The sequence below is a fragment of the Salmo trutta genome, chromosome 13 (assembly GCF_901001165.1).
Source record: "Salmo trutta chromosome 13, fSalTru1.1, whole genome shotgun sequence".
Classification (NCBI taxonomy): Eukaryota; Metazoa; Chordata; class Actinopteri; order Salmoniformes; family Salmonidae; genus Salmo; species Salmo trutta.
The window spans coordinates 90,617,262-90,630,315 of NC_042969.1; the positions used below are offsets into that span (position 1 = coordinate 90,617,262).

At 42.5% G+C, this 13,054-nt stretch overlaps 1 protein-coding gene across 1 annotated transcript in view; it reads right to left on the reverse strand.

Annotated features, from left to right (window-relative positions):
- Positions 1–13,054, reverse strand: part of LOC115206740 (contactin-5-like) — a 503,383-nt gene that overhangs the window by 57,500 nt on the left and 432,829 nt on the right. The window lies entirely within an intron of this gene.

A 13,054-nucleotide genomic window follows, 5' to 3' on the forward strand; every position in this document is an offset into this window, starting at 1 on the left:
AGTAGAACACCGCAGCATTATGCAGTAGGACACCGCAGCATTATGCAGTAGGGAAAATATTGTATGTTGGAGTCATAACCCTTTTATTGAAATACACTCATGGAATGATATGATGTAATGTTGCCACAATACAGATACATTTACTCTACAGTTGAACTGATCGCTATACTCTCTGATAATCCACTACAGTTATATTGTATCGTACTCTCTGGTTCCTTATTATGGCTGACTTTCCAATGTTAATATGACAGGACAGGACTGGCTGGCTGGGATAGCCAACGCCGGCTAGCTAGCCACAAACACAGCTTGTCAAGGTTAAACCAATTATCCATAGGGCAAGTCAGTGAACAGTTGGCTAAAAAAAGTAGATTAGTCCCAAATGGCCCAATTCCCGTTATAAAGCACTTCTTTTGACCAGGGCCCATAAGGAATAGGGTTCTTGACCAGGGCCCATAAGGAATAGGGTTCTTGACCAGGGCTCATGAGGAATAGGGTTCTTGACCAGGGCTCATGAGGAATAGGGTTCTTGACCAGGACCATGAGGAATAGGGTTCTTGACCAGGGCCCATGAGGAATAGCATTCGTGACCAGGACCATGAGGAATAGGGTTCTTGACCAGGGCCCATGAGGAATAGAGTTCTTGACCAGGGCCCATGAGGAATAGCGTTCTTGACCAGGGCCCAAACTGAATAGAGTTATTGTCAGAAGAAATGCAAAGAGAATACCACCAGCCTGTCTATTTATTCTGCCTCTACCATTCCCCATATTCACCACCAGCCTGTCTATTTATTCTGCCTCTACCATTCCCCATATTCACTACCAGCCTGTCTATTTATTCTGTCTCTACCATTCCCCATATTCACTACTAGCCTGTCTATTAATTCTGCATCTACCATTCCCCATATTCACTACCAGCCTGTCTATGCCTTCTGCCTCTACCATTCCCCATATTCACTACCAGCCTGTCTATTTATTCTGCATCTACCATTCCCCATATTCACCACCAGCCTGTCTATTTATTCTGCCTCTACCATTCCCCATATGCACTACCAGCCTGTCTATTTATTCTGCCTCTACCATTCCCCATATCCACTACCAGCCTGTCTATTTATCCTGCATCTACCATTCCCCATATTCACTACCAGCCTGTCTATTTATTCTGCCTCTACCATTCCCCATATTCACCACCAGCCTGTCTATTTATTCTGCCTCTACCTTTCCCCATATTCACTACCAGCCTGTCTATTTATTCTGCATCTACCATTCCCCATATTCACTACCAGCCTGTCTATGCCGACTGCCTCTACCATTCCCGATATTCACTACCAGCCTGTCTATTTATTCTGCATCTACCATTCCCCATATTCACTACCAGCCTGTCTATTTATTCTGCCTCTACCATTCCCCATATTCACTACCAGCCTGTCTATTTATTCTGCATCTACCATTCCCCATATTCACTACCAGCCTGTCTATGCCGACTGCCTCTACCATTCCCCATATCCACTACCAGCCTGTCTATTTATTCTGCCTCTACCATTCCCCATATTCACCACCAGCCTGTCTATTTATTCTGCCTCTACCATTCCCCATATTCACTACCAGCCTGTCTATTTATCCTGCATCTACCATTCCCCATATTCACTACCAGCCTGTCTATTTATTCTGCCTTTACCTTTCCCCATATTCACTACCAGCCTGTCTATTTATTCTGCCTCTACCATTCCCCATATTCACTACCAGCCTGTCTATTTATTCTGCATCTACCATTCCCCATATTCACTACCAGCCTGTCTATGCCGACTGCCTCTACCATTCCCGATATTCACTACCAGCCTGTCTATTTATTCTGCATCTACCATTCCCCATATTCACTACCAGCCTGTCTATTTATTCTGCCTCTACCATTCCCCACATTCACTACCAGCCTGTCTATTTATTCTGCCTCTACCATTCCCCACATTCACTACCAGCCTGTCTATTCATTCTGCCTCTACCATTCCCCATATTCACTACCAGCCTGTCTATTTATTCTGCATCTACCTTTCCCCATATTCACTACCAGCCTGTCTATTTATTTTGCCTCTACCATTCCCCATATTCACTACCAGCCTGTCTATTTATTCTGCCTCTACCATTCCCCATATTCACCACCAGCCTGTCTATTTATTCTGCATCTACCATTCCCCATATTCACCACCAGCCTGTCTATTTATTCTGCATCTACCATTCCCCATATTCACCACCAGCCTGTCTATTTATTCTGCATCTACCATTCCCCATATTCACCACCAGCCTGTCTATTTATTCTGCATCTACCATTCCCCATATTCAACACCAGCCTGTCTATTTATTCTGCATCTACCATTCCCCATATGTTTAGATCACTTAGGAGTGACAAATATTCCAAGGCATAATTGGCTGGGTTGGACAATAGCCCTTATGCACATTCCATGATCGAACATTCTAAACACACTTCCTACCGGCGTAACACAGTGACGCGTACTATAGAACGGAAGTCAGTCTAGTTGTTATCGACAATATAACGTTACTACCACTATGTCACAGTTTTTTTATTAGGTGTCTTCAGGACTCAAATTAATATTAATGATGTACATCGAATTGTTAAATCAGCCTCCGAGATTACAGCTAGCAAGAATGAAAAGGGGTTCAAGATGTATATAGGAAGCTACATAGACAACTATGAAGGCTAGTACCAAGTCAGTGACAGATATAACGTCAGCTAGCTACAATCATATTAGCTATCTAATTTAACTATTAACCGTAGCTAGTTAGTTACTGTAGTGGTCTGGGTGTAGCTGATGCAGAGGAGTAAGGTGCAGGACAGCAGAGATGAGCAACACAAGTAACTTTACTCAAATATTCCAATAACATGTCGTACATACCGAGCCCACAATAACGGACCGAACATACAAAAACAATCACGCACAAAAACCATGGGGAAAACAGAGGATTAAATAATGAAAAATGTAATTTGGGAATTGAAACCAGGTGTGTAAAATAAAGACAAAACAAATGGAAAATGAAAAGTGGATCGGCGATGGCTAGAAGGCCGGTGACGTCGACCGCCGAACGCCGCCCGAACAAGGAGAGGGACCAACTTCGGCGGAAGTCGTGACAGTAACTTTGTAAAATGATATAACGTTGACAGAATCTACCTGAGAATGTGTGTATTTTCGTTAGTTTGGTTAACCTCTACGGGCTAGGGGGCAGTATTGAGAATTTTTGAAAAAATATGTGCCCATTTTTAACTGCCTCCTACACCAACTCAGAAGCTAGAATATGCATATTATTGTTCAGGTTTGGATAGAAAACACCCTAAAGTTTCTAAAACTGTTTAAATGGTGTCTGTGAGTATAACAGAACTCCTATGGCAGGCAAAAACCTGACAAGGTTTCATGCAGGAAGTACCCTGTCTGACAAGGTGTTGTTGTTCTTGCTTCTGTTTATTGAAGAGTCAGGATCTTAGCTGTAACGTGACAATTCCTAGGGCTCCAATAGGCTCTCAGAACCCTGGAAAAACCTGAACGATGACGAGGCAGCCTCAGGCTGAAACACAGAATCCCCTTTTCCAAGTGTCCCATCAGAGGACAATGGAATTAGGCGCATGCGCGATTCGACCCTGTGCAGTATTTTCCTTCGGCTGTTTAGCTAATTGCAGATTCCCGGTCAGAATATTATCGCTTTTTTACGAGAATAATGGCATAAAAATTGATTTTAAACAGCGGTTGACATGCTTCGAAGTACGGTAATGGAATATTTAGAATTTTTTTGTCACATTCTGCGCCATGCGCACGACCGTGATTTACCATTCTGATAGTGTCTAGAACGCACAAACAAAACGCCGCTGTTTGGATATAACGATGGATTATTTGGGACCAAACCTACATTTGTTATTGAAGTAGAAGTCCTGGGAGTGCATTCTGACGAAGAACAGGAAAGGTAAGACCATTTTTCGTATAGGAAATGTGATTTTGGTGAAGGCTAAACTGGGTGGGTGTCTAAATAGCTAGCCCGTGATGGCTGGGCTATGTACTTAGAATATTGCAAAATGTGCTTCATCCGAAAAGCTATTTTAAAATCGGACATATCGAGTGCATAGAGGAGTAATGTATCTATAATTCTTAAAATAATTGTTATGCTTTTTGTGAACGTTTATCGTGAGTAATTTAGCAAATTGTTAGTAAATTCCCCGGAAGTTTGCGGGGGGTATGCTTTTTCTGAACGTCACATGCTAATGTAAAAAGCTGGTTTTTGATATAAATATGAACTTGATTGAACAGACATGCATGTATTGTATAACATAATGTCCTAGGTGTGTCATCTGATGAAGATCATAAAAGGTTAGCGCTGCATTTAGCTGTGGTTTGGGTTTTTGTGACATTATATGCTAGCTTGAAAAATGGGTGTCTGATTATTTCTGGCTGGGCACTCTCCTGACATAATCTAATGTTTTGCTTTCGTTGTAAAGCCTTTTTGAAATCGGACAGTGTGGTTAGATTAACGAGAGTCTTGTCTTTAAATAGCTGTAAAATAGTCATATGTTTGAGAAATTGAAGTAATAGTATTTCAAACGTTTTAAAAATCGCGCCACAGGATTCAACTGGCTGTTACGTAGGTGGGACGAATTCGTCCCGCCGGTCCCATAGAGGTTAAGTTATGCTTGCTAGCTATATTTTGCTCAATAAAAATTATTTTTATTCATGACTTCTACACAGTATCGAACAAAGATACATTGACAGGGGAGGTCACCGTGAGGGCTGCCTGTTACAGGTCCATGAGGAAGAGTGAAAAGCACGAGAGTAGGGAAAGATTATTGATAGCTACTAGGGACCTGTGGTGTTTAATTTGTTTATTATCAAATTAGGACAATTAGACAAACTTTACACACAAGTCAGAGTTATACATAAACTACATCTTTAATAATAAGATCTTTGCAATAGCAATGACTTTCAACGATTCACCATTTTCTAATGATCCGCTGAGAGTGATAAAACAAAAGTACAAAGGTATTTTATAACCAAGATACACCCCTTTCAACCTACATGATGAACAACAGATACATAGAATGGTCACAAGGTTAAGATTTGTATGAAAGATATCTATAATACATAGCAGACAGCATCTGCTGTGTCAACAGTTGTCATTGTACAGACCAGTGGCTGGTCCTCCTACTCCAAACTGGAACCGTCTCTTCCTGGTACGGTATAGAACAAAAACATTAACTCATGTTCTCTGGAATGCTCTTTAGGTTTTATCACCCAAAGACATCTTAAACCTCCCCTGTCAGTGTTATCTCATAGAGGCCCAACTTCAGTAGAACACACGACAATAGTTAACCTCTTATGCTAGGGGGCAGTATTTTCACGTCCGGATGAAAAGCGTGCCCAAAGTAAACTGCCTGCTACTCAGGCCCAGAAGCTAGGATATGCATCTTATTAGTAGATTTGGATAGAAAACACTCTGCAGTTTCTAAAACTGTTTGAATGATGTCTGTGAGTATAACATAACTTATTTGGCAGGTAAAACCCAGAGGACAAACCATTCAGGAAAAAAATAATTGAGGTCACTCTCTTTCCAATGGGCACTTGCTTGCAGTTCCTATCGCTTCCACTGGATGTCAACAGTCTTTAGAAATTGGTTGATGTTTTTCCTTTGAGTACATTTACATTTTAGTCATTTAGCAGACGCCCTTATCCAGAGCGACTTACAGTAGTGAATACATATATTTCATACATTTTTTCTCCGTACTGGTCCCCCCGTGGGAATCGAACCCACAACCCTGGCGTTGCAAACACCAGGCTCTACCAACTGAGCCACACGGGACCGAGTAATGCAGAAGTAAGGCTGTTCAGAAAGAGGCTCGAGGGAAGTGTATTGTTTGAAAGAGGCGCGCGATCAGAAATGCTCTTTGTTTTCCTCCTGTATTGAACGCTGTTTATCCCGTCTTAAATTTGAAAGATTATTTACGTAAAAAAATACCTAAAGTTGTATTAGGAAAGTTGTTTGAAATGTTTGGACAAAGATTACAGGTCATTTATGAGATATTTTGTAGTCATGTTGCGTGAGTGGTAACCATTTTTTTTCTGGATCAAACGCGCTAAATAAATGAACATTTTGGATATATAACGACGGAATTAATCGAACAAAAGGACCATTTGTGATGTTTATGGGACATATTAGAGTGCCAACAGAAGAAGCTCGTCAAAGGTAAGGCATGAATTATATCATTATTTCTGAGTTTTGTGTCGAGTTGAATTATGATTGTCTGTGTTTGTTTGGGTTGCTGTCCTAACATAATCGCATGGTTTGCTTTCACCGTAAAGCATTTTTTGAAATCTTACACAGCGGCTGGATTAACAAGAAGTGTATCTTTAACAGAATACTCTATTCTGTCGAATAAAACAAACATTATAATGCTATACAAGGATTATAACATAATCTTGCAATTTCCCTGACAGACCTTGTTAAACATCTCCTGTGGGACACTGCCATCATGGTCAAAATGTGTTGGTGACAGTGTCAACGTTTAATCTTATCAATAGATATTGAAATGTAGGGTCCCAATCCCAATTTAGAATTGCCCACTTAACAGGTTATTTGGTAAAGATCTGTTGATGCAGTGTTTGGTAATTGTGTTCACTGAGACACAATGTATTCCTGTATAGTTAAATGAGCCCCAGTTAAGAAGACTAGACACTGTTTATTGTTATTTAATGGGCCACATCATTCTTGTTTCTCACACAGTCTTTCATGACACCTATCTTCACAGATGGTGTTAAAGCACTCCGTACTAGTGATCGTGGTCCAAAGCCACTGCTCCTGTGTTGCAGGAAGTGCTATGTGCTATGTGCAACCAGGATCTCAGCGATCACTGCCTCATTGCCTGCGTCCATAATGGGTCTGCAGTCAAGCGACCACCCCTCATCACTGTCAAACGCTCCCTGAAACACTTCAGCGAGCAGGCCTTTCTAATCGACCTGGCCCAGGTATCCTGGAAGGATATTGACCTCATTCCGTCAGTAGAGGACGCCTGGTTGTTCTTTAAAAGTGCTTTCCTCACCATCTTAAATAAGCATGCCCAATTCACAAAATGTAGAATCAGGAACATATAAAGCCCTTGGTTCACTCCAGACTTGACTGCTCTTGACCATCGAATAGCCCCCGCAATATGCAACTTTTCAGGGAAGTTAGGAACCAATATAGAGAGGCAGTTAGGAAAGCCAAGGCTAGCTTTTTCAAACAGAAATTTGCATCCTGAAGCACAAACTCAAAAAAGTTCTGGGACACTGTAAAGTCCATGGAGAATAAGAGCACCACCTCCCAGCTGCCCACTGCACTGAGGCTAGGAAACACTGTCACCACTATTACATCTGCGATAACTGAGAATTTCAATAAGCATTTTCCTACAGCTGACAATGCATTGCACCTGGCTACCCCTACCCCGGTCAACAGCCTTGCACCCCCCACAGCAACTCGCCCAAGACTCCCCCTTTTATCCTTCACCCAAATCCAGATAGCTGATGTTCTGAAAGAGCTGCAAAATCTGGACCCCTACAAATCAGCCGGGCTAGACAATCTGGACCCTCTCTTCCTAAAATTATCAGCTGAAATTGTTGCAACCCCTATAACTAGCTCGTTCAACCTCTCTTTTGTATCGTCTGAGATCCCCAAAGACTGGAAAGCTGCCGCGGTCATCCCCCTCTTCAAAGGGGAAGATATTCTAGACCCAAACTGCTACAGACCTATATCTATCCTACCCTGCCTTTCTAAGGTCTTCGAAAGCCAAGTTAACAAACAGATCACCGAACATTTCGAATCCCACCGTACCTTCTCAGCAATGCTATCTGGTTTCGGAGCTGGTCACGGGTGCACCTCAGTCACGCTCAAAGTCCTAAAGGATATCATAACCTCCATCGAAAAGAGACAATACTGTGCAGCTGTATTCATTGACCTGGCCAAGGCTTTCGACTCTGTCAATCACCCTATTCTTATCGGCAGACTCAACAGCCTTGGTTTCTCAAACGACTGCCTAGCCTGATTCACCAACTACTTCTATGACAGAGTTCAGTGTGTCAAATAAGAGGGCCTGTTGTCCGGACCTCTGGCAGTCTCTATGGTGGTGCCACAGGGTTCAATCTTCGGGCCAACTCTTTTCTCTGAATACATTAATGATGTCGCTCTTGCTGCTGGTGATTCTCTGATCCACCTCTACGCAGACGAAACCATTCTGTATACTTCTGGCCATTCTTTGGACACTGTGTTAAAACTAACCTGAGCTTCAATGCCATACAACTCTCCTTCCGTGGCCTCCAACTGCTCTTAAATGCAAGCAAAACTAAATGCATGCTCTTCAACCGATCGCTGCCCACACCTACCCACCCGTCCAGCATCACTACTCTGGACGTTCTGACTTAGAATATGTGGACAACTACAAATACCTCGGTGTCTGGTTAGACTGTAAACTCTCCTTCCACACTCACATTAAGCATCTCCAATCCAAAATTAAATCTAGAATCGGCTTCCTATTTCGCAACAAAGAATCCTTCACTCATGCTGCCAAACATACCCTAGTAAAACTGACTATCCTACCGAGCCTTGACTTTGGCGATGTCATTTACAAAATAGCCTCCAACACTCTACTCAGCAAATTGGATGTAGTCAATCACAGTGCCATCCGTTTTGTCACCAAAGCCCTATATACTACCCACCACTGCGACCTGTATGCTCTCGTTGGCTGGCCCTCGCTTCATATCCATCGCCAAATTCACTGGCTCCAGGTCATCGATAAGTCTTTGCTCGGTAAAGTCCCGCCTTATCTCAGCTCACTGGTCACCATAGCAGCACCCACCCACAGCACGCTCTCCAGCAGGTATATTTCAATGGACACCCCCAAAGCCAATTCCTCATTCGTCCACCTTTCCTTCCAGTTCTCTGTTGCTAATGACTGGAACGAACTGCAAAAATCACTGAAGCTGGAGACTCATATCTCCCTCACTAGCTTTAAGCACCAGCTGTCAGAGCAGCTCACAGATCACTGCACCTGTACATAGCCAATCTGTAAATAGCCCATCCAACTACCTCATCACCATATTGTTATTTATTTTGCTCCTTTGCACCCTTGTACCGCTACTTGCACACTCATCTTCTGCACATCTATCACTCCAGTGTTTAATTTGCCATACTGTAATAATTTTGCCACTATGGCCTATTTATTGCCTCACCCCCCTTATCCTACCTCATTTGCACACACTGTATATAGACTTTCTCTATTGTATTATTGACTATATGTTTGTTTATTCCATGTGTAACTCTGTGTTGTTGTTTGTGTCACACTGCTTGCTTTATCTTGGCCAGGTCGCAGTTGTAAATGAGAACTTGTTCTCAACTAGCCTACCTGGTTAAATAAAGAACTTGTTCTCAACTAGTCTACCAGGTTAAATAAAGGACTTGTTCTCAACAAGCCTACCTGGTTAAATAAAGGTGAAATAATAAATAAATAAATAAATAATCTAGTGGCCCTTCTTTACCATACAGCGCACTACTCTCAACTAAACATTCCTACTGCACCACCAGTTCACAGCTGCACAGACACAGAACAGCGTTGGCACAAGCCAAGAACACTTGTGAGTCTATCAATATCCATAAAGAAATGCACCTGAAAAGTATTCAGCCTGTGTAACAGTAAATCCTTGTTAATTAGGGTGTGAAACCAGGTCAGGTTGATGGGATAGAGTTCCGTAAACCTGCTAACTTGTTTGCTGATGGAATAAGGTAAGTTGGAGGTTCCTAGAATGGAAGCATTTTAGAAAACATTTTCTTGTGATTTTTTTGGCGTCTTTACGATGTAATGACATGTTTGGGACAAAGACTGGGGGGAAATATATAATCTATAAATCTGTATATTTTAATCCATTTAATTTGAACTTTCGGGCTTGTGCTGTTTCTGGGAAAGTTGCATGAGTCTTTGTCATAGTAATCTCTCCAACCTGCTGTTAAGCTTTTAAAATGTTTTGCAGAAGTTCTCTCTACAAAGCACTCAATGGATACATGCCTGACATGGATCTTCTCCACGTCTCAGAAACGTATGTCAACTCTACTCCACTTACTGCCCCTCTTGTGACACCAATGGAAATGTCACCTGACATGCCCCTGGTTGAGTCCACCTTCAGGCCAGTGTAAGCTGGCAGAGTGCTGTCCCATCAACTTCCACAGCCAAAGACCTGTGAAATTGTGAAAATTGCCGATGCCCCTTTTCCACCAATACTTCCATTAGATGGCTACAGGCTACTGTCTTCCCAGTGTGCTTACGTCCTTATCCATCAGGAGCAGATCCACATCAAGGCATTAGAGACAACCTACGAGATATCACACAAAGTCGAGGTTGCTACAATGGAGCAGAGCAGCAGCCCGGAACGGCATCAGCTCAGGAAAATAACATCCTGTCGTTTCCGAGAGGTTTGCCATGTCCGGGGAGAGACCTCAGCTGACCGTCTAGCTGAGCGGATGTTCAAGGGATCTGGTATGCAGACCATGGAGAGGAAGAGGGGGCTAGCCATGGAGCCAGTGGCTGTACAGGAGTACTGCGGGGCTAGCCATGGAGCCAGTGGCTGTTCAGGAGTACTGCGGGGGGCTAGCCATGGAGCCAGTGGCTGTACAGGACTACTGCACACTGAAGAATGTTAACTTCTTTCCGTGTGGCTTCGTAGTGCACCCAGATGCTCCGTGGTTAGGATCCTCTCCAGATGGACTCATATTTGATCCCAGTGTGAGACCACACTTTGGACTCTTAGAGGTCAAGTGGCCAAATGTACCAAGTTATGTTGACTGCCCTTACCTGAAGATACAGAATGGAGAGCTGAAGTTGAAGAGATCTCATGCTTACTACTGGCAGGTGCAAAGGTCAAATCCTTCTCACAGGTTGTAGCTGGTGTGACTTTGTCATCTGTGCACAGGTGTAACATCCTAGTTGAAAGGATATTATACAGATCTACAGGTTTCAAAAACTACAAGAGAGAAGGTTGACCACTACTTACATCAGTGTCTCTCACACCTGAATGGATCCCCTGCATGGGTGCCAAGTGGTTTCATGAAAAATAAGTATTGATGTTCTTGTGAAGAAAACTACTGTAGAATAGATTTGTTAAAACAAATTTATTTCAGCAAATGTTCAACAGTTCAGTTAATCAATTACACATCTCTAACATTGTATTCAATTTTGCATTCTGTCTATTCTGTTTTTACTTGATTTCTTTCCCCCACCCCTAAACTAATTTCCTAATTAAAGCCAATACAAGCTTCACCCAACTGATATTCACTACAACACAAATGATTGATACATGTAAAAAGATAAACAAATTGTTATTTTGCTGCTAGCAAATAAACACATGTACATTTACGGTGGCTTGGCCCATGCTCTGACCAATGGTCCGTTTTGATAGCTGACCAACAGGCCACTGCAAATAATTGGTTGATGCTGCCTGAGATGGTCAGGGGGATGACTGTGTCAAACAGCTTGTGCTCCTTTACTCTGCGGATCATTCTTTCAACTCTCAGCCTGGAAATGGATTCGGTCTCCCTTAATCTCATGCACTGGCATCTGTGTGCGTCTTGTCAGAAAGGCTGGCCGGTAGACTTTCCATGGAACAATGTCATCTACGAGAAAGCCCTTATCCACCATAATGGCCATGTCAGGGGTGAGTAAGGAAATAATTCCAGACTGCTTGAAGATCTCCTTGTCACTCACAGATCCAGAATACAACCATGACACCAAAGTGACAGCTCCATGTGGTGACATTCCCAACATGCCCTTAAAGGTACAGTGTGACTTGTAGGAAGAAAACACCTCACTCTGCAGTAGTAGTGAAGATGGTGTCTGGCAGCGGAGTGCAGTGCAGTCGATCACTACCTGGGTGTCTGGATAGTCCTTGAACTCAGGTGGCAGGTGGGCTTTGATGGTTTCCATGGGGATCCATATCCGTGCTGATCCAAGAAGACAGCAGAGGAAGTTGGCCCAAGGGATGATAATCCGGCTCACTGTCGATTGGTGGATGCTGAACCGATGGGCCAAATCCTTCTGCTTCAGACCCAGCGGCAGATGAGTCATAAACAAGAAGAACTCGTCGATTGATGGCAGTGTCTGAACGTAAAGAAAACCGTTTTAGTACAATATAGTCCTTATATTCGGTCCATAACAAAAAGTAAATAATGCTTAACAGTTACAGTAAGATCAAATAAGAGAAGTATTTAATGAAGTTGTCCCTTATTGGTTTTCTTCAAGTAACACTTGTATCAGATTGATTGGTGCTTGTGACTCTTATTAACTTGTTATCTGTTGCCCACTCAATCAAGTGCCAGAAGGCCATTAGGTGGGTGTAGCTTGAAAATCTAAAGACTGACCCAGAGTGTTTGAATACCAAAAAAGGCTCATGATTATTATTGCCCATCTTCTCTAAGCATCAAGTAGCACTAGACATGACCTAGCTGCTATTGTAACCTGTTTTTCTCGTTACTGCAATTCTTACTGTAATTCACAGCAGCTATCATCACAGCAGTGAATTTGTTTTAAATGTTCCCGTTATTATTTAACCTGGGAAGTGGACTAAGAACCAAATCTTATTTGCAGCAACGACCTGGGAGCATTTTTGGGGGTTAACTGAAAACGAATGTAAAGACAATATACATTCAATGTGCCAACTTATGCTAAGATATGCTAGCCTAGTTTTAAATAACAATGAACATGTTCTTAAATGTAAGATAGACTTTGGGATAATAATAATAATTAATAGTAAATAATAAACAATAGTAATACTTGATAATAATACATCTGGTACAGGGCACCCCTCAGCAGGAAAAACAGAACTAGACAGTCATTTGTGCCAGGTGTGATAGCCCTCCTAAATAGCTTGGGCTAATGTTCCTATCCACTCAGTAAGGCCAGCAGGCTAATGTTCCTATTGACACAGTAAGGCCAGCAGGCTAATGTTCCTATAGACCCAGTAAGGCCAGCAGGCTAATGTTCCTATCCACCCAG